Raw genomic sequence first — 21,265 nt, 5'->3', positions numbered from 1 at the left:
TTCTTTGCATTTTTCCTTGCTTATTTTTTACCTCCTTTCCTCCTTCCCTCCCTTCCTTCCTCCCTCTTCCTCTTCCTCTCATTAATTCAGCACATACTTATTGAGCACCTGCTATTTGCCAGAAGCTGTGCTGGTGGCTGACATGAAGAATTGCCCCATTGAACTGTGATATATTCTTTTTTTTTTTTTTTTTGAGACAGAGTTTCATTATGTCACCCTTGCTAGAGTGTCATGGTGTCACAGCTCACAGCAACCTCAAACTCTTGGGCTTAAGCAATTCTCTTGCCCCAGCCTCCCAAGTAGCTGAGATTATAGGCACCTGCCACAATGCCTGGCTATTTTTGTTGTTGTTGTTGCTGTTGTTGTAATTGTCAATGTTGTTTAGCAGGCCTGGGTCAGGTTCGAACCTGCCAGCCCTGGTGTATGTAGCCGGTGTCCTAACTACCGAGCTAAGGGTGCCGAGCTGTGATTTATTCTTTGTTTGTTTTAATTCTTGGAGCTCCAGGCATTTGAAGTGGAGGCAGGAATTGTGACCTAAAAACTTTCTCAAAGAGATTTCTGCTATTTTGGTGAAAGCCTCTGCTGTAAATACTCTGAGGGATGACAAGTTGACTGAGTTATTGTTAATGTAAAACTCCAGAAGCCTCTGAACAGATCGTTTGGAGGCACAGTGATTATTCTTTGTAATTTTCCCCAGGACTGCTTAGGGCTTAATTTCCCTGCTGTGTACATGAGAGATAAAATTGAGTAGAAGTTACAACACAGTTACCCATGGGTCTGTCTTATTATTTCATTCTTTCGGGAGTTAAGTATGAAAATAGTGTTCTGTAAGTTAAAGTTTTTGATGACATATCAGGAAATCCAAAGACATGGATATGTACTTCATTGGCCTGATTCCCACAGAGAGAGACTCACATGACCTAATTTGTTTGGCATTTATATGCCTGAGTTGTCACATTGATCTGAAAACAGATACTATTTTGTCTGTCATGTGTGGCTTTGACTTTTTGAATGTAATGATTATTTTTCTTAGTGCCTGGTTTAGCTATAATTATACGTAGTGGACTATATGATACTAGGGAGGTTTCAGCTCTATTGTAGATTTGCTGATACATCTTGACCTTCACTGTCTATTGGTATCATCTCTTTTTTATTTTTATTCAGATATTATCAAAATTATATACTTTTATAATCATTCAGTTAATTATTTGATTCAATAAACACTTATCGAGCCCCTACTCTTTGCCAGTGTCATAGGTACAGGCATGCAAAGTTATTATATAAGACAAGGTGTCTACGTTTTGGGAACATTATGTCTAATTGAGTGAGGTGACCTTACTCTACAGGCTCTGATACTTGTGTTAAATGTGTGCTTAGATCAAAGCAATGAATTCTTTCTTGAAGGAAGCTCCACAATGAGGACAATAACACTAACATTTCAACTGGGTTTTGTGGGAATAATGAGGTTCTTTTGGTTTTTCTTGGTTCCTTGGTGGGTGGATAGGAATGAAAAGGTATTTTAAGCAGAGGAACAACATATATGTGTGTAAACTTTCTTTTTTAGAACAGGTACAAATTTACAGAAAAATGTGTCACAACTAATAAACCAATATTGGAACATTATTATTAATCAAAGTCCATATTTTATTGAGATTTCCTTATTTATTTTTTTTTTAAGAGACAGCTTTTCATTGTATAGCCCAGGTTGGACTTGGACTCCTGGGCTCAAGTGATCCTCGTGCCTCAGCCTCCCAAGTATCTGGGACTACAATGCATGCCACTGAGCCTGGCTAGAGATTTCTTTAGTTTTTATCTAATGTTCCAGGATCCTATCCAGGATACCACATTATGTTTAGCTGTCATGTCTCCTTAGATACCTCTTGGCTATGAATGTTTCTCGGATTTTTCTTTTCCCTGATAGTCTTAAGGAATATCAGTGAGATATGTAGACCGCTCCTCTGTGGGAATTTGTCTGATTTGTTTTTTCATGATTAACCTGGGGTAAAAAATTTTGGAGAAGAGGACCAAAAAGGTAAAAATGCCATTATCACATCATCGAGGGTACATATTGTGAACAGGATTTAGTCACTGCCGATGTTGATCTTGTTTGCTTGGCTGAAGTGCTGTGTGAAGACACTTACGGAGTGCAGAGTTAATGCTTCACATCCTGGCGGGTGGTGTGTCTACAAATATTATTTAGAATTCTTCTGTCCAAATTATAATGGTAGTTTTCAGCTACTAAATTTTTTTTCATAAAATATGGAACACTTTATGAATTTGTGTGTCATCTTTGCTCAGGGTCCATGCTAATCTACTCTGTATTGGTCCAGTTTTAGTATTTGTGCTGCTGAAGTGAGCACTCAGCTACTATTTTGATGTGATTTAATACACAACAAGATATCTGAAACACTCTCATTTTCACCGTCTCCTGTTGTACTTTACCACTTACATTTGACCAGAAATGTCCTAAAGGGCCCCTCACATGGCTGACAATTGGTGTTGGCTATGAGCTAGGAGCTCAGCTAGTTGATCCAAGAGTCAGGGTTCTTCTCCAGGTGACCTGTCTACATGCCTCGGGTGCTTAACAGCATGGTAGCAGGGATTCAAGAGAGAACATTCCAAGCATACAGAAGCTACAGATATCTTAAGGCCCAGCCTCAGAAGTGACACAGCTTTAACTTCTTCCACATTCTGTTGAATTAAAGCAAGTCATAGGACCATCCCAGATTCAAGGCTGGGAGAAACACATTGCACCTCCTGATAGGAGGATTGGTAGAAAATATGAGGTTATTTTATTATTTATTTTTCAACACAGAGTTCACTTGGTCACCCTCGGTAGAGTGCAATAGCATCTTAGCTCACAGCAACCTCAAGCTCTTGGGTTCAAGTGATCCTCTTGCCTCTCAGCCTCCCAAGTAGCTGGGACTACAGGTGCCTGGCTATTTTTAGAGATGAGGTCTCACTCTGCCTGAGGCTGGTCTCAAACCTATGTGCTCATTCAAGCCTCAACCTCTCAAGTGCTGGGATTACAGGCGGGAGCCACTGTGCCCAGCCAATGTGAGGTCAGTGTAATGATTATTTGGTGGGTAATCAAGTGATTACTTATGGTACTTGGGTACCAGGTTATAAAGGATGAACTGGAATACTATATATTGTTATACATTGATGCTCAGAATCTTAAAAAAAGAGAATTTCATTGGCTCACACCAGCCTTTGATCTGATTTCCACAGGGTCTTGAGTTCTCAGAAGAAGACAGCAAGAACCTTGGGTGAGGAAGTAGATCCCAAGGAAGGACAGAGGAAGTAGCACAATGATTAGTATCTATAGGACAATCTCAGATTTGATGTCACGTGTCCTTAATTTTCTTTCTTTTTTTTTCTTTTTTTTTTTTTTTTTATTGTTGGGGATTCATTGAGGGTACAATAAGCCAGGTTACACTGATAATTTTCTTTCTTTATTTATGAGACAGAGTCTCACTACGTTGCCCTCGTAGAGTGCCATGGCATCACAGCTTACAGCAACCTCAAATTCTTGGGCTTAAGTGATTCTCTTGCCTAAGCCTCTCAAGTAGCTGGGACTGCAGGTGCCCACCACAGCGCCTGGCTATTTTTTGGTTGTAGTTGTTGTTTGGCAGACCCAGGCTGGATTTAAACCCACCAGCTCCAGTGTATGTGGCTGGCGCCCTAGGGGGTCCTCAAACTTTTTTTTTTTTTTTTTTACCTATCATTTCTGGGTTTTAGGTTTAAGATTTTTTTTTTTTTTTTTTTTTTTTTTTGGCCGGGGCTGGGTTTGAACCCGCCACCTTCGGCATATGGGACCGGCGCTCTACCCCTTTGAGCCACAGGCGCCGCCCGATTTTTTTTTTTTTTTTTATAGACAGAGTCTCACTGTACTGCCCTCGGGTAGAGTGCCGTGTGACGCCAGCAACCTCTAACTCTTGGGCTTACGCGATTCTCTTGCCTCAGCCTCCCGAGCAGTTGGGACTACAGGCGCCCGCCACAACGCCCGGCTATTTTTTGGTTGCAGTTTGGCCGGGGCTGGGTTTGAACCCGCCACCCTCGGCATATGGGGCCAGCGCCCTGCTCACTGAGCCACAGGCACCGCCAAAACATTTAAAAGACTTTTTTTTTTTGGTTGCAATTCAGCCGGGGCCGGGTTTGAACCCGCCACCCTTGGTACATGGGGCTGGCGCCTTACCAACTGAGCCACAGGCGCCGCCCCGGTCCTCAAACTTTTTAAACAGGGGGCCAGTTCACTGTCCCTCAGACCGTTGGAGGGCTGGACTATAGTTAAAAAAAAAAACAAAACTATGAACAAATTCCTATGCACACTGCACATATCTTATTTTGAAATAAAAAAACAAAACGGGAACAAATACAATCACACTGCCTCATGTGGCCTGCGGGCCGCAGTTTGAGGGCCCCTGCGAGCTATAGGCACTGAGCCTATCCTTACCTTTCTTTTTTTCTTTTCTTTTTTTTTGAGACAGAGCCTCAAGCTGTCGCCCTGGGTAGAGTGCCGTAGCATCACAACTCACAGCAACCAGGGTGGCGCCTGTGGCTTAAAGGGGTAGGGCGCTAGCTCCATATGCCAGAGGTGGTGGGTTCAAACCCAGCCCCAGCCAAAAACTGCAAAAAAAAAAAAAAAAACAACTCACAGCAACCTCCAACTCCTGGGCTCAAGCGATTCTCCTGCCTCTGCCTCCCAAGTAGCTGGGACTAATGGCGCCTGCCACAATGCCCGGTTATTTTTTGGTTGCAGCTGTCCTTGTTGTTTGGCGGGCCCAGGCTGGATTCGAACCCACCCCTCAGGTGTATGTGGCTGGCACCTTAGCTGCTTGAGCCACAGGTGCCGAGGCTATTCCTTTCTTAATAAGGATGCATTAGAATGCTTAATTTCAACTCTACAGCCATTTCTCATTTTAAATTTAGTGTAATTTAGGTTAATATCCTAATGAGTTACCTAAATGGTAGCTTACTAGTTATTGAGATTCCACAGCAATAGGCTTAGAATCTTCATTTTTAAAGTAAAGTGTAAAGCAAATATGGTAAAAATTGTCATAGAGCTGATCAGTTGGGTGTTTGTGATCATATTTTCCTTTTTGTGTATTTAAAATAAAAGCAAGCTGTAAGGTTTAAAAATTATAGCTATGGATTTAAGTGCCCATATTTAAATGTACACTACAAATACTGACTCAGGAAGCCAACATTTTAGGTATAGTATTCTTCATCATTATCAAAGGTAACAAGTAAATTTAGTCTTTGTGTATTGAGAAAAAAGTGTTAATTTGCTTAACATTAGAGACAAGTGAGATGATTTAGACATAAAGAATATATACATTAATGTTTGTATTATCTGTTTTAATTGATTTTGTTGACAAAGAATTTCAAGAGCTGTCCTTAATATTAAATGCTCATTTAGTCAAGATAATAGTTACACAGGAGTATTCCAGGAACATGATGATTTGTTTGTGCTTTGGTGGGGGGTTCAGGGAAAAAAAAGTTCAGACATCATTTAATAAAGTCTTTGCTTTAATAAGTTTAGATTGTCGGGTGGCGCCTGTGGCTCAAAGGGGTAGAGCGCCGGCCCCATGTGCCAGAGGTGGCGGGTTCAAACCCAGCCCTGGCCGAAAAAAAAAAAAAAAAAAAAAAAGTTTAGATTGTCTCTGCCTTGGACTGAATCTGCTTTAGTAAGTTATTACAAGATTTCATTGTAATAGCAGATTGGAAAAGATGCCATGCAGGACAAGTATTTTTCCAATCTGTTTTACATAGCTGGTAAAAACATAATTTGAGTCACAATCTAGGTCTATCTGACTCTAAAAGCCATACTGAGTTAAAGCCTCCATCCTGAAGAAGTTATATGGCAGAATATTCTGAGAAAGGCCGGGCACGGTAGCTCACACCTGTAATCCTAGCACTCTGGGAGGCCGAGGCAGGTGGATTGCTTCAGCTTAGGAGTTTGATACCAGCCTGAGCAAGAGCAAGACCCCATCTCTACTACAAATAGAAAAAAACTACCCACGTGTGGTGGTTGGTGCCTGTAGTCCCAGCTACTGGGGAGGCTGAGGCAAGAGAATCCTTGAGCCCAAGACTGGGAGGTTGCTGTTATTTATGACCCACAGCACTCTTCTAGGACAACAGAGTGAGACTCTGGCTCAAAAAAAAAAAAAAAAGTCAACTGCCGCCAAGCATGGTGGCTTATGTCTGCAGTTCAAGCTCTCTAGGAGGCTGAGGTGGGAGGATTGCTTGAGCCTGGAAGTTCAAGACCAGCCTGGGCAACACAGTGAAAAAGACTTACATCTTCACAAAAAGTAAGAAATTAGCCAGGTTTGGTGGTGGGTGCCTGTAATCTCAGCTACTCAGGAGGCTGAAGCAGGAGGCTCACTTGAGCCCAGGTATTCAAGGTTGCAGTGAGCTATGATCATGACACTGCACTCTAGCCTGTGTGATAGAGTGAGACCCTGTGAGAGAAGGGGTATATAATGCCTAAAAGAGAATAGGTGCTCCCTGTATGTTCAGAGTCACACATGGCTCTGGAGAAGCGATAATTGGAGCATCAGGATGTGTAAGTGTGAGACCTTGGAAACGAGGTTAGATAAAAGATCCTATGCAGGCCATGAGAGATACTGATGGATTTTAAGCAGGGCAGAAACTTGATCTGCTATGTGTTCTAGAAAGATCAGCCTGGCAGCAGTGTACAGAAATGATTATAAACAATTTTGTCAGGGCCCAGGACTGGCCAGGTCTTGGACTGGGCTTAACTAGGTTCCGGACATGGACTGCTAATCTACTTTGCTCAGGAATCATTTCTCTTAGGTGCCTGAGGGCTATCTACTTTAGCTGGAGAAAGAGTGTCTTAGAAACAGTAAAGCAGTCTTAGAACAGATAGATCTTAGTCTTTAGTAGAGCTTGGTAATCTTCAGCAGAGAGACGCTGTGCTGGTGTTCTGCAGGCAGGAGAGGAGACAGAGTCAGAGTAAGCGGGTCCGTGATAGAATGCACACGCTCCCGACTGCCTTCTCCTCCAGCCTAATATAAGGCTGATCTCGTGCCTTTCAACACCACAGGTGTAGAGACTGCCAATTCACCACTGCTCTCATCTTGTGAGCTCTTATGCTTGTCAGGAAAGCTAAATCCCTCTCCATGCCCTTTTCATCAAGGTGTTCCATTATTGAGCTATACAGGTATTTCTTACAACTCTCACTCCTAGCCATAGGCTTTACGGGCTGCTACACAATTTAAAATGGAGACAGGGATGCCGGTTAGGAATCTCCTCAAGAAAACTGAGGAAGGCTTGACATCAGTGATGAGAGTGGATCTACTGAGAAGGGGCTTTTATAGGAGAAACTTCAGTAAGAAGGGGATGGGGGCACTTGGAGACAAATCTGGGAACAGTGGGTTGAATAGTAACATGTAATGGGGGAAAAAGAACAAGTATTGGATGTAGGTGTTTTTTCTGTTGTTGTTTTTAATAGGGTGTGAAGGGTTTGGATTTTCAAATATTGAGGTGCCTGCAGGCAGTCCAAGTAAAAATACCTAATGGGATTAGTAGAGAGGGAATACATCAAGGTATACATTTGGGAGTTCTCAGCATGTAGGAATAGAAGGGGCCTGGAAAATGAGTAAAGACCCAAGTATAGGCTCTTTCCAGCCAGCACTGAGCAATGGGCATCTCTCGGGACAATGGGCGCAGGCACCACAAGACCAGGGTCAAGAGAAAGCCCTACCACAAGAAGCAGAAGTATGATTTGGGACACCCCACTGCCAAAACTGCTGAATACACACAGTCTGTGTGTGGGGAGATAATAACAAATACTGTGGCCTGTGGCTGGGCCTGGGGAACTTCTCCTGGGTCTCAGAGTGTTGTACTAGGAAAAAACGGATCATTGATGCTGTCTGCAGTACAACCAATAATGAGCTGGTTCTTACCAAGACCTTGGTGAAGAACTGCATCGTGCTTATTGACAGCACACCATACCAACAGTGGTATGAGTCCCATATGCACTGCCCCTGGACCACAAGAAGGGGCCAAGCTGACTCCTGAGGAAGAAGAGATTTTAAACAAAAAAAAAAATAAAAAAAAAATTTAGAAGAAATATGATGAAAGGAAAGTCAAAATAAGCAATCTTCTGGAGGAGCAGTTTAGCAGAGCTTCTTGCATGCATTGCATCAAGACCAGGCCAGTGAAAAAAAAAAAAAAAAGACCAGGCCAGTGTGTCCAAGCAGATGGCTGTGTGCTTGAAGGCAAGGAGCTGGAGTTCTATTGGAGGAAAATCAAGGTCCAGTAAGACAAATAATTCCTCCTCTCTCCTATCTTAGTTCATGAAATAAGATGTTTATTTTTCTAAAAAAAAAAAAAAGACCCAACTATGGGAACTATTTCAGACTATGTGTCAAACTTAAGCATACATAAGAATTAGCTTTCTCAAAGTACTAAAAACCAAAACAAACCAACCTAGCAACTCAAAGTACTGAAAAAATAAGAATTAGCTTGAGTGTTTATTTTTCCCTTTTTTAACATCTTTGTTAAGGTATATGTCATACTTTGTAAAATTTACTTGTTTAAAAAATGTAGCTCAGTGGTTTTTAATATATTTGCAGAGTCGTACAGTAAAAATCACCAGTACAATCTATTGTCTCTATAGAATATCCCATTCTGGACATTTCATATAAATAGCATCCTACAGCATGTATTCTTTCTGTGTCAAATTTCTGTTAGTTAGCATAATGTTCTCAGAGTTCATCCATGTATAGCATGTTCTCAGTACTTTTGTCCTTCTTATGGTTGAATAATCTTCCATTGTACAGATATACCACAATTTGTTTATGTACTCATCAGTTGATAGCTATTTTAGTGGTTCTCATTTTTTGACTATTATGAACAATGCTGTTATGAACATTTGTGAACAAGTTTTTGTGTGGACATGTTTTCATTTCTCTTAGTTATATACCTAGGAATGGAATTGCTGGGTCATATAGTTTATGTTTAACTTTTGAGGAACTGCCAAACTATTTTCCAAATGACTACATCATTTTATATTCCTGCCAGAAATATATGAGGCTTTGAATTTTTCCACATTTTCGACAACACTTGTCACCGTCTTTATTTTTCATTTTAGCCCTGCTAGTAGATAATCAAATGCTGTATATGGTTTGATTTGCACCTTGCATTCTTTTTAGAATGAAGATTCCGGCTGGGCAATGTGACTCACTCACACCTATAATCCTAGCACTCTGGGAGGCCAAGATAGGTAGATTGCTTGAGCTCAGGAGTTGGGAGACCATTCAGAACAAGAACTAGACCCTATCTCTGCTAAACATAGAAAAAATTCGGCAGGGCACGGTGGCTGACGCCTATAATCCTAGCACTCTGGGAGGTCGAGGTGGGTGGATGGCCTGACCTCACGAGTTCAAGACCAGCCTGAGTCAGAGCAAGACCTCATCTCTAAAAATAGCTGGGCATTGTGGCTGGCACCTGTAGCTCCCGCTACACGGGAGGCTGAGGCAAGAGGCTCACTGAGTCCAGGAGTTTGAGGTTATTGTGAGGTACGATTAAGACTCTTGTCTCAAAAAAAAAAAAAAAGAAGAAAAGAAAGAAAAAGGAATGTAGATTCCTAGGCCCTATCCTAGACTTAATGAAACAGAATCTTAATAATTGGGACCTGGGATCTGTATTTTCTTTACAGGCACTCCAGCTGAATCCTATGTAGATAGTACTACAGTAGACCACTGTGGAACTAAGGGGCAGTCAGAGGAAGAAGACCCAGTCAAGCACACTGGGACTTCAGAGGAGGATTTCATCTGGTGAGGGAGGGTCTAGAAGTTGGCTTTGGAAAGGGGGCCTCAGTTCTTCACTGCACCTGTACTTTTATTTCTTTAAAAAAGGGAGAAACTTGGAAAAAATGACAAAGCAAATATGTTAAATCTGGGAAATGGTTATGTGGGTATGTTATAATTTTATTCTCTATACTTTTCTATACCTTAAAAAATTTTCCTGTCTGGGCATAGTGGCTCACCCCTGTAATCCTAGTACTCTGGGAGGCCAAGGTGGGTGGATTGCCTGAGTTCACAGGTTCAAGACCAGCCTGAGCTAGAGCGAGACCTCATCTCTAAAAAATAGCCAGGCATTGTGGTGGGCACCTGTAGTCCCAGCTACTTGGGAGGCTGAGGCAAGAGAATCACTTGAGCCCAAGAGTTTGAGGTTGCTGTGAACTGTGACGCTACAGCACTGTAACTTACAAAAACAGAGAATTCTTATTTTGTTAAAGGAAAATCTTGCAACTTAAAAAGAAATTAGTCTTGTTTCTACCTTATAGAATAATAAAGGATAAAAATATCCTTCTAATCTACAAACTTCTAGCTCTCTCAAATATATAAAGACAGTTCTTATATCTTTCTTTGAAATCTATATAGGTAGTCTAGGACTGGTGCGATCACTTCCCAATCCAATTATCAGGATCTCAGAGTTCAGTTTTGTACTTTCATCTTTTGTTTGTTTGTTTGTTTGAGATAACCTGGGCTAGAGTCCAGGGGCCTCATCATAGCTTGCAATAGCCTGAAACTTCTGAGCTCAAGTGATCTTCCTGTTTCAGCCTCTTGAATAGCTATGACTATAGGCATGTGCCATCATGCCTAGCTAATTTTTGTATATTTTGTAGAGACGGGGTCTTACTGTGGTGCTCAGGCTGGTCTTGAACTCCTGGCCTCAAGTGTTTCTCCCTTTTCAGCCTCCCAAAGTTCTAGGATTATAGGCATGAGCCACCATTTTCAATATGTTGTTTCTACCCTATGTTCTAAGATGATTGCTGCAGCTCAATCTATCATGTCCATGTTCCATGTAGCAGAAATTAGAGATCTTGTCACTTCTCTTGAAAGACACCATGGCAGTTGCATACTATACTTGCTTATGTCTCTTAGACCAGAATGAATCACATTTCAAAATAAGCTTCAAAGAATATCAGAATATATGTTAGTTAAAATTTGTGGCTCCATTACTAAAGAAGTGTTTATCTCAGAAGTCAATCACATTTTCCTATAGTTGTACAATTGATTCTTTCATATCTAAAGTATAAGACTTCACAGTTAGAAAAAAGATATGAAAAGTAGTTTGCCCAGCATGGTGGCTCGTGCTAGTAATCTCAGCAATTTGGAAGGAGGAAGCAGGAGGAGCCCTTGAGCCCGAGAGTTTGAGGCTACATCAATCTGTGATCATGACACTGCTCTCCAACCTGAGAGACAAAGACCCTGTCTCTTAAAAAGAAAAAGAAAAACAAAACAAAAAACGGCAAACCAAGTAAAAAAAATAAGCAAAGAATTAGGAAAGATATTTCTGTAAAGGTAGACCAATGACCAGTAAGCATATGAAAGATGTTCAACACTGTTAACCCATTAGGGAAATACAAATTAAAACCACAGTGACATACTGTTTTCACCCACCAGGGTAGGTAGGACAACAAGTGTTGGTGAAGATGTTCATTAGCAATGTCACACATTGCTAATTTGAATGTAAAATAGTACAGCTGCTTGGGAAAATCATTTGGCATTTCTTCAAAAAGTTAAAGAATTAACATATAACCCACCAATTCCATTTTTAGTTTTTAGCCTAGAGAAATGAAGACATATGTCCACACAAAAACTTTTATAGGAATATTCATAGCAGCTTTATTCATTATAGCCAAAAATTGAAAAAACACAGCATCTGTGGATTGATGGAATGTCCAATAAATAAAATGTGGTATATCCATACAGTGGGATGCTATTTGACCATAAAAAGGAATGGAATACAGATAGATATATGCTATCCTGGATGAATCTCAACAATATTATCAAATGAAAGATTTTCTTAGTGTTTCTAAAGAACGGAAATTTATTTGCCATGGTTCTGGAGGCTGAGGAGTTCAAGATCAAGATGCCAACAGTTGGTGGTGCCATATGCCGAGGGTGATGGGTTCAAACCTGGCCCCGGCCAAACTGCAACAAAATAATAGCCGGGTGTTGTGGCGGGCACCTGTAGTCCCAGCTACTTGGGAGGCTGAGGGAAGAGAATCGCCTAAACTCAGGAGTTGGAGGTTGCTGTGAGCTGTGATGCCACAGCACTCTACCGAGGATGACAAAGTGAGACTCTGTCTATACCAAAAAAAGCCAACAGTTTTGTTGTCTGGTGAGATTCTGATCTCTGCTTCCAAGGTGGGAGGACAGCTATGTCCTCACATAAGAGAAGGCAGAAGGGGGAAACTCTTTCCATCAAGTACTTTCATAATAGCATTGATTGATTAATGAGGGCAAAGCCCTTATGACCTAAACACCTCCCAGAATGCCCCCTCTGCCAACACTGTTGCATTCATGTTGCACATGAAGTCATAAACATAACAGAGGCAGACACAAACACCACGCATTGTGTGACTATACTGAGCTCAAGTGATCCTCCTGTTTCAGCCTCTTGTTTATATATGAGAAGTTTAAAATAGGCAAATCTATAGAGACAGAAGGTTGATCAATGGTTATCTGGGCCTGAGAGGGAGGATGCAAAGAGAGCATAATGAGGAGTGGCTGCGCTTAAAGTTTCTTTTAGGAAAGATGAAAATGTTGTAAAATTGGTTTGTAATGATAGTTGCACAACTCTGTAAATATACTCAAAGACATTGTGCATTTTGAACAGGTGAACTCTATGGTGTGTAGGTTGTATCTCAATAAGGCTATTAAAAAATGGTTGAAAGATTACTAGAGTGGATAGCAAAGAAGCGCATGAAAAGATATTCACCATCAGTGCATTTTAAACCACAATTAGAATTACTAAAATCAAAAAGACTTACCCTACCAAGTATGGGTGAGATATACAACAACTGGGGACTCTTCATATGCTTCTGAGGGAAGGTAAATGCTACTACAGCCACTTTGGAAAACAATCAGACAGTTTCTTTAAAAGTTGAACATGCAGGCTCGGCGCCTGTGGCTCAAGCGGCTAAGGTGCCAGCCACATATACCTGAGCTGGCAGGTTCGAATGCAGCCTGGGCCCGCCAAACAACAATGACAGTTGCAACCAAAAAATAGCCGGGCGTTGTGGTGGGCACCTGTAGTCTCAGCTACTTGGGAATCGGAGGCAGGAGAATCACTTGAGCCCAGGAGTTGGAGGTTGCTGTGAGCTGTGATGCCACAGCACTCTACCTAGGGCTATAGCTTGAGGCTGTGTCTCAAAAAAAAAAAAAGTTGAACATGCAACTATCATGTGATTCAACTATTCTTCTCTGTTAGGGGTTGATTTGTGTCCCCCTCCCCCTAAAAAAATCATAGATTCAAGTACTAACCCCTAGTACTGTAGAATGTCACCTTTTTGGAGATAGGGTCTTTGTAGAGGTAAATAAGTTAAAATGAAGTTTTTAGGATGGGCCCTAATCCAATATGGCTAGTATCTATATTAAAAGGAGAAATGTGGATATAGAGATATATGAGCAGTATCACCATGTGACACTGAAGACAGCCACCTGCAAGCCAGCGAGAGACAAGTGGAGCAGATCCTTCCCTCGCGGTTCTCAGAAGGAATCACCCCTTACCAACGCCTTGATTTTGGATTTCTAGCTTCTGGAACTGTGAGGCAATATGTTTCTGTTTTTTAAGCCTCTGGATTTGTGGTGTGTTTCACAGCAGTTCTGGCAAACTAATATACCCTCCTAGGTAGTTACTCAATAAAAAAATAATAATAATAATGTGTAAGTGACTGTCCATGGCAGATTTATTTGCAGTAGCTGGAAAAATCTGGAAATAACCCAAATGTCCATTAAATTGTAGTATGTTATTACTATTATTTTTTGAGACAGCATCCATTTTAAACTGGATAGTATTCCATCATTCAGAATATAACACAATTTGCTTGGCAGTGACACACAGGTGTAATCCTACCTACTCAGGAAGCTGAAGTGGGAGGATCACTTTAGGCCAGGAGTTTGAGTCCAGCCTGGGCAACATATCAAGACCATCTCTTTAAAAATTAACTAATTAAAAAATTATAAATTTGGGCGGCGCCTGTGGCTCAAAGGGTTAGGGCGCTGGCCTCATATGCCAGAGTTGGCAGGTTCAAACACAGACTCTGGCCAAAAACTGAAAAAAAAAAAAAAAAAATTATAAATTTAAAACAACAGAAATTTTAAAAAATACATTGGAAGTGTTAGACAGCAAAGTTGAGAGAATCTCCCAGAAAATAAAGTAAAAAGTCAGATAGATAAAAATGGAGAGGCGTAGAAAAATATTAGTGGATCAATCCTAGAAATGCAATACTGAATAATAGAAATTCCAAGAGGAAAAAACAGAAATTGAAGGGGAGGAAATTTATCAAATAAGTAGAAAAAATGTTTTAAATCTGAAGAAATTGAGTTTCTGGATTGCAAGTGCCAGAAAATGAAAAAGAACCTAATAGGCCAGGCGTGGTGATGCCTCACGCCTGTAATCCCAGCACTCTGGGAGGCTGAGGTAGGTGGACCACCTGAACACACTAGCTTGAGACCAGCCTGAGCTAGAGTGAGACCCTATATCTAAAAATAGCCAGGCATTAGGGCGGGTGCCTAGAGTCCTAGCTACTAGGGAGGATGAGGCAAGAAAATCGCTTGAGCCCAAGAGTTAGAAGTTGCTGTGAGCTATGATGTCAACACACCCTACTGAGGATGGCAAAGTGAGACTCTGTCTCAAAAAAAAAAAAAATAAATAAAAAGAACCTACTTAGTGGTTTGCATTTTTAAAAACTAAAGATAAATAGAAGATCCTAGAGGTTACACTGAAAACATTGGTACTTAGGATATCAAACTTCTATATAACAACTCTGGGCAAAAGACAGTGGAGCATCACCTTTGAAATTTTGAAGGGAAAAATGTTTACTAACTTCACTCCTACATTTAATTAAGCTTGTAGGTTAAATTCTATATCAATTATATGTGTGGGTAAATCAAGGACATTTCAGTCATTCAAGGTCTCAGAAAATTTGCCTTTTGTATACCTTGTATCAGGAAATCACTGAAATATATGCTCGACCTAAACCAGAGAGTAAACCATAAAAGGGACAAAGGATCTGGGAAACAGATGCTCCAGGATAGGAGAGTGAGGAGGCGATTGCAGAGATGAATCCCTGGCAAGATATCAGCAATTGAGCAGCCTAGAAAGCAAACAATCCAGACTGGAACAGGAGAAACCCCTAAGGAATGTTTTCAAGACTGGAATGAAACTGATAGATTACCTGAAGTGTTTGAATTGATTAAGAGGAGATTTACAGCTCTGTTGGAGAGTTTGAAGAAGAATTAATGAAAAATACATAACAAATAACTAAGCCAAAAGACAAAAAAGGAACAAGAGGAAAAATAAAACAAAGAATAGGAAGTAATAATTGTTCCAGGGAAACCAAAAATTATACAAGAAAGTAAATTTAATTTTATCATTCCATACGATTCGATGGTATATATTATTTAATCCATAATTGTGCTGTTAGTGCTGAATATTGATTTGAACAAAAATGATACATTGGGAGGATGAGAGAGTGGAGGTTGTATGTTACAAGGGGAGGGGCTGGTGCTGCTTTTGTTTATAAACCTGTGGTACTGTTTGACTTTTAAAATCATGTATACATATTACTGTAACACAAATTTAAATAATTTTTTATCAGATTAGTAATAACATGTAAGTGGTGTGGTATAGTTTATTCTCAAGGATTCAGGTAGTAAAGGGAAGGGTAAAAAGAGGGTATTTGGGATATATCATAGACTGAAAATAATTTTTCAGAAAAGGAGAGATTGCAGAATTGTATGTGTAGATTAAAGGGATGTATTTATTGACAGGAAGACAGAATAAGTACAAGAGAAAGAAGGGGTCCTGGCAGAGCCTGTGGCTCAGTGAGTAGGGCGCCGGCCCCATATACGGAGGGTGGCGGGTTCAAACCCAGCTCCGGCCAAACTGCAACAAAAAAATAGCCGGGCGTTATGGCGGGCGCCTGTAGTCCCAGCTGCTCCGGAGGCTGAGGCAAGAGAATCGCGTAAGCCCAAGAGTTAGAGGTTGCTGTGAGCCATGTGACGCCACGGCACTCTACTGGAGGGCCGTACAGTGAGACTCTGTCTCTACAAAAAAAAAAAAAAAAAAAGAAAGAAGGGGTCCTTAGATAATAAGGTCCCAGAAGAAGTAGTTTAGAATACAAGTGATGAGGTCAGCTTTACAAAGCAATAGAAACGAGAAAAATTATTTGAGACGTACGTTTATAAGAACAATCAGGAGAAGAATAAAAGAGGGGGACCAGGTGTGAGCACAAGAATAAATCCTGTGCTCACACCTGTAATCTCAGTGACTTGGGAGCCAACATGGGAGGATCATCTGAGACCAGCTAGGGCAACAGAATGAGACCCTCCCACCCCCCATCTCTACCAAAAAAATAGAAAACTAGCCAACCATAGTGGTGTGAGCCTATAGACCAAGCTACTTGGGAGGCTGAGGCAGGGGGATCACTTGAGCTCAGGCATTCAGGGTGAGAGTGAGCTAAGATTGTGCCACTGCACTCCAGCTTGGGTGACAGAGCAAGACCCTTTTTCTAAAAAATAAAAGAATAAGAGAAGGGCCTGTGTGAGATAGGCTCTCAAGAGGGATAGACTAGGGTGGATGGCTAATAGGTAAACATAGTGTCTTTGAGGAGACTGAAAAAGGTACTGAATCAATGAAGGAGGAATGTGATCATGTAGGTCAAACATTCATTCAGTCCTTCAGCCCAGTGTTGAGCACACAGCGTTAGGAAAGCGTGTTGCCACACTAGGAGGGCTGTGTTCCATTGTGGGATAGGCAAACAGAGATTACCTTCCCAGGCTCACACCATGGGGAAAGAGGTGTGCAGAGGGTCCCAATTGCAGGGAGGCACTGTGGGTTAGATGTGGAGGAGTACCGGGGAGGATCAGAGAGGAGATGCTATTAGGGGTTTGGAGACGCTTCCTAAAGAAAAGAACCAGTCTTTGAAGGTTGAATAGAAGTTCACCACAAAAACAGGGTGTGGAAGGGCCTCCTAGGCAGAGATGGTGAATTGTGAGCCTGAGTAGAAGATCATTGACATGCATTTGGGAAGGACCTGTGTTGTAACTTTCTTCACCTTTCTTCACCTATGCTCTGTAGTCTAGAAGAGAAAAAGCTAAGGTACCAGCAAAGCAGGAATGTCCTGAGAGCAAATGGGGTGGTGAGCAGTCTCTCTCGGAGAGTAAGTAGAAAAATCACTGGTCCACCTGTCAGGTGAGGGTCTGAATGCACTCTGGTGAAAGAGAAAATCCTAGAACTAGAAGTTACAACAAGAAATCCTGGCTCAGCACCTGTAGCTCAGTGGCTGGGGCACCAGCCACATATACCAGAGCTAGCAGGTTTGAATCCTGCCCGGGCCAGCTAAACAACAATGACAACTACCCTGTTTCCCCGAAAATAAGACATCCTCCAAAAATAAGACCTATTTACAGGAAAGATAAGATGTCCCCTGAAAATAAGACCTAGCGCATCTTTGGGAGCACACTTTAAAATAAGACACTGTCTTATTTTTGGGGAAACAGGGTACAACCAAAAAAATAGCTGGGCGTGGTGGCGGGTGCTTGTAGTCCCAGCTACTTGGGAGGCTGAGACAAGAGAATTGCTTAAGCCCAAGCGTTTGAGGTTGCTTTGAGCTATGATGCCATGGCACTCTACTGAGGGCGAAATGGTGAAACTCTGTCTCAAAAAAAAAAAAAAAAAATACAAGGACTCCTTCCAGGTACAAATGGGAAGAGTCAGGGAGAGAGGCCATTGTGGTCAGAATGTGATTTCAGAATCCATGGACCTCCGTGTGGAGGTGGTGGTACAGATTGGTGGTGAGCAGGCTCCATCCGCCAGCCCCAGCTGAAGGAGGAAGATGGGCCGCCTGTCTAGGATAGATCTAGAGAAATCCAGTTCTTTAGGCTCAGGAAGTGCCCTTCCTGTGTTCTGTCATTGCATTCTCATACTGTGTTGGGATTGACTAGTTTTTGTCTTTCTCACTAATCTGAAAGGCTTCTTTTGTTTTGTTTTGTTTTTGAGACAGTCTCACTGTGTTGCCCTTGGTAGAGTGCTGTGGCGTCACGGCTCACAGCAACCTCAGACTCCTGGGTGCAAGTGATCTTTTTGCCTCAGCTTCCCAAGTTGCTGGAACTACAGGCACCCACCACAACCCTCAGCTAATTTTTATATTTTTAGTATATTTAGACAGGGTCTCGCTCTTGCTCAGATAACCCCAGAGTTCTAGGATTACAGACATGAGCCACCACGCTTAGCCAAATCTATTAAGTTTTTTGAGGGCAGACTATGTTCACCATTGTATCAGCACAGCACCATATATTAATGAATGGTAATGAAAGAAAGAAGAGGATATGCTGTGAATGTTACAAATAGAAATATTAAATTTGAAAATGAGTCAAGGGGGAAGAGTAGTTAAGTCCAAGTAGACAAGACATTTGTAGAAAAGAGAAATAAGAATGCAGAAGGGAGGGCGGTGCCTGTGGCTCAGTGAGTGGGGCGCCAGCCCCATATGCTGAGGGTGACAGGTTCAAACCCAGGCCCGGCCAAACTGCAACAAAAAAACAGCCGGGCGTTGTGGTGGGCGCCTGTAGTCCCAGCTGCTCGGGAGGCTGAGGCAAGAGAATCGCGTAAGCCCAAGAGTTAGAGGTTGCTGTGAGCCGTGTGATGCCACGGCACTCTACCCGAGGGCAGTACAGTGAGACTCTGTCTCTACAAAAAAAAAAAAAAAATGCAGAAGGATCATAAGGGAACTTGAGAAAAACAGGACATGGCAGTAAAGAGCAGTCATCTTGTGGCTGGGCACTGTGGCTCCTGCCTATAATCCCAGCACTTGGCAGGTAGATTGCCTTAGTTTAGGAGTTCGAGATCAGCCTGAGCAAGAGCCAGACCCCGTCTCTAAAAATAGTTCGGTGTTGTGGCGAGTGCCTGTAGTCCCAGCTCCTTGGAAGGCTGAGGCAAGAGGATCTCTTGAACCCGAGAGTTTGAGGTTGCTGTGAGCTATGACACTACAGCACTCTATCCAGGGTGATGAAGTGAGACTGTCTCAAAAAAAAAAAAGAGCAGTGATCTTTCTGGATGGTTTTTATTGCCTTTTAGGTTGGTGGAGAGTGGGAAAAGGTACAAAACCTAGAGTTATATTTGGGTTTCCTAATTGTATCTATGCTACTATTGTCTATCATCTGTATCATTAGGTCCTATAAGAAATAGAATGTATTATTCTAAGTTGAGAAGTCTCACCTATGTCTCTGGGATTTTTTTGTTGTTTTTTAGAGATCGGGTCTAGCTCTATTGCCCAGGCTGGAGTGCAGTGACACAATCATAGCACACTGTAACCTTGAACTCCTGGGCTCAGATGATACTATACTCCCACCTCACCCTCTTAGGTAACTGGAACTACAGGCTCATGCCACTGTGGCTAGATAATTTTTCTTATTTATTTATTTTTTTTTATAGAAACAGGATCTCATTGTGTTGCCAGGTTGGTCTCAAATTCCTGGGCTCAAATGATCCTCTCACCTCAACCTCCCAAAGTGCTGGGATTAAAAGTGTAAGCCACCACACCTAGCTTCCATCTCTCTCTTTGATTATATTAGTTTGGTTTTTAAAATTATACCTTTTGAAGGAGTTTTCCAGCTGGACACAGTGGCTCATGCCTATATTCCTGGTGCTCTGGAAGGCCAAGTTGGGTAGATTGCTTGAGCTCAGGAGTTCAAGACCAGCCTGAAGAAGAGGGAGATCTTGTCTCTACTAAACATAGAAAAACTGAGGCAGGGGGATCGCTTGAGCCCAGAAGTTCGAGGTTGCTGTGAGTTGTGATGATACCAGGGTACTTCTACCCAGGGTGACAAAGAGAGACTCTTGTCTCAAAAAAAAAAAAAAAAGATGATTCTAGGGCACTCTACCCAGGGTGACAGTGAGACTCTGTCTCAAAAAAAAAAAAAAAAAAGTTTTCCTAAGACTGAGAAACAATCCCGTTTGCAGAGGTAGCTCTTTTCTCTATCATTTACCTTTATTGACCAAAGAACCATCTGGAACAGTAAAATAATCTCTTTTGTCCTTTGAAAATTCTTATAAATTGTACATCTTTATAATATATATGTGTGTGTATGTATATATATGTGTGTGTGTATGTGTATTTATATACACACACACACACACGCACAATTAAATAATTGTAAAGAAAACACTTACATACCTACTGCATAGACCAAGAAGTAGAACATAATCATGCCCCACAACTGTTCTCTGATTGAATCCCCTCCTCCCAAGACAGTCATTATCTAAATTTTGTATGTATATTAGTCATTCCCCTTTCTTTATAGCTTTTTAAAACAGATAGCGTCTTGCCATGTTGCCCAGGCTGGACTCAAACTCCTGGTTTAAGAGATCCTCCTGCCTCAGCCTCCCTAGTACCTGGGACTGTAGACATGTGCCACTGTGCCCAGCCTTTTTTTTTTTAAAGCATACTTGTATGTACATACGTCTATACATATATATATATGGTTAAAAATGTATATACTTGAACTTTGTATTATATATATGTATATGTATGTATATTTATATTAACAGAATCAAATTGTATTACATATTGGTTTTGTGACTTGCTTTTTCATGTGATACTATGTTTTTATAACTTATCCGGATTGAGGTGTGTAGCTGTATTCATTCATTATTATATAGTACAGTATTCTATTGTCTGAAAACACCATAGCCTATTTGTATATTTTACTATTGATAGAGGTCTGCTTTTATATTTTTTCTGTTAAAAAATAATATTACTATAAATATTTTTGTGTATGTGCAAGTTTTGGGGGGGCCTATACCTAAAAGTATGATTACTAGTTTGTATAGTAAATACAAAGTACTTGTACCAGTTCTCCTTCCCACTGGGAGTGGATAAGAATTGCTGTTGCCCTTGCCAACAGTTGGTATTACCTGAGTTTTTTTCCTCAACTGGGCATCATTTTTGTTTGAGCAAAGTAATACTTCAGTGTTATTTATAAAAGTAAAGAATGTACTTATAACCAACAAGCAGGTAATAGCTCATGAAATCATTATTTTTAAATTATGTTTATAGATTTAGGGGGTATCAGTGCGGTTTTGTTGCATGGATATATTGTGTGGTGGTAAAGTCTAGCTTTTTGTGTAATGCTCGGCCCTATAGTGTATGTAGTACCTATAAGGTAATTACTCATGCCACTTTGCCTCCCAGTCTCCCACCCTGTGAGTCTCCAGTATC

General features: G+C 41.3%; 1 protein-coding gene, 1 non-coding gene and 1 pseudogene across 6 annotated transcripts in view; 2 read left to right on the top strand and 1 right to left on the bottom strand.

The window, feature by feature from the left end:
- The window catches only part of TNRC6B (trinucleotide repeat containing adaptor 6B), a 259,143-nt gene that overhangs the window by 66,789 nt on the left and 171,089 nt on the right, over positions 1 to 21,265 (top strand). The gene's annotated exons all lie outside the window — the stretch shown is intronic.
- LOC128582764 (U6 spliceosomal RNA) lies at positions 2,254 to 2,360 on the bottom strand. The gene has a single exon (XR_008379209.1). It is a non-coding gene; the product is annotated as a U6 spliceosomal RNA (small nuclear RNA).
- Positions 7,019 to 8,290, top strand: LOC128582441 (40S ribosomal protein S8-like; annotated as a pseudogene).

The sequence above is a fragment of the Nycticebus coucang genome, chromosome 3 (assembly GCF_027406575.1).
Source record: "Nycticebus coucang isolate mNycCou1 chromosome 3, mNycCou1.pri, whole genome shotgun sequence".
Classification (NCBI taxonomy): domain Eukaryota; kingdom Metazoa; phylum Chordata; class Mammalia; order Primates; family Lorisidae; genus Nycticebus; species Nycticebus coucang.
The sequence above is the reverse complement of the archived record's forward strand: the minus strand, read 5'-3'. Positions and strand labels throughout refer to the sequence as shown.